At 43.5% G+C, this 1222-nt stretch overlaps 1 non-coding gene across 1 annotated transcript; it reads right to left on the bottom strand.

The window, feature by feature from the left end:
* Window positions 1-629: 629 nt before the first annotated feature.
* Window positions 630-819, bottom strand: LOC117606375 (U2 spliceosomal RNA). The gene has a single exon (XR_004581954.2). It is a non-coding gene; the product is annotated as a U2 spliceosomal RNA (small nuclear RNA).
* Window positions 820-1222: the final 403 nt, after the last annotated feature.

A 1222-nucleotide genomic window follows, 5' to 3' on the forward strand; every position in this document is an offset into this window, starting at 1 on the left:
GGGACTAGACTGTTAATATCGAGTTACACAAGTTGTAAAGGGACCCGTGTACCTCGATAATTATCGGAAAAAGAATGATTAATCTACTGCAAATAGAAAAATTTCTAGCTAAATAGCTAGAATAATGGAATAAAGTCTACCCGTAACGGTCTAAATGTCTATATTTAGCCTATACGGGAGCACAAAAACTACAGCAAAAAGTGGATTTCGGCAAGTCGGTTGGTGGGACAAACAGCTGTTATCGGTTTAAACGACCAGCGTTCTCACGGATAACAGCTAAACATAGAGACAAAACAAAACAAACGCGAGCAAAGCCGCACCGGAATCGGATACGGCGCGAAAGGGTTTCGATGTACCGAAACAGTCCGCCTGGAGTCGACAGCGCTTTGCCTGCTCCAGGTGGCACCACTCTACAGTACGCAACACTACAAAAAACCACCACCAGACTCCCAAGCTCCACTTACCGCGCAGTCAGTCGCCGCTGTGCTGAGCGAGTCGCACCGCCGTTGGAAAAGCCAACGCGATCGCGGATAAAAGAAAATAAAAATACAAAAAAAGACTAGGAAAAAGAGAAGAGGAGTCAGAATATTTAAAAGAAAGAAATAGAAAAGAAAATATGTTTATAGTAGTATGTGTGGGCCGCGTCCTGCGGTAATGCAATACAGGTGCGACCCGTGTCGGAGTCGGAGCAAGCCCCGGAGTCCGACCAATTCCAAAAATGAGATTAATATTCTGACTCCCCAATGGGGAGTGTATCAGATATTAAGCTGATAAGAACAGATACTACACTTTGATCTTAGCCATAGGCCGAGAAGCGATAAATACTTCTATCTACATCGCCGAATGTATTGCGATAAAAGACACAGTTGACATTACTCTTAATAACACCAGCTCTTATAACTATATTTTCTCCGACTCCCTTAGCGCTCTTGAGAGTCTGTCACACCCTGCCTCTAACATAAAAACCAACCCTCATATACTCGAGATCAAACGGAAATATCTCGAATTTTCACGCAAAAAATCAGAGGCAGGCTGCATTAAATTCTACTGGATTCCGTCCCATCATGGAATACTTGGGAATGAACTTGCCGATTCTCTAGCCAAGACAGCGAGCAACTCCAATCCAAATACAGTTAACCCGTATGAAATTCCATTTACAGATGCAGGCGAATCATTCAGAAAGGCCATGGTTTCGAACACTAGGAATTGTATAGCCGAGCTA

The sequence above is a fragment of the Osmia lignaria genome, chromosome 1, assembly GCF_051020975.1.
Source record: "Osmia lignaria lignaria isolate PbOS001 chromosome 1, iyOsmLign1, whole genome shotgun sequence".
Classification (NCBI taxonomy): domain Eukaryota; kingdom Metazoa; phylum Arthropoda; class Insecta; order Hymenoptera; family Megachilidae; genus Osmia; species Osmia lignaria.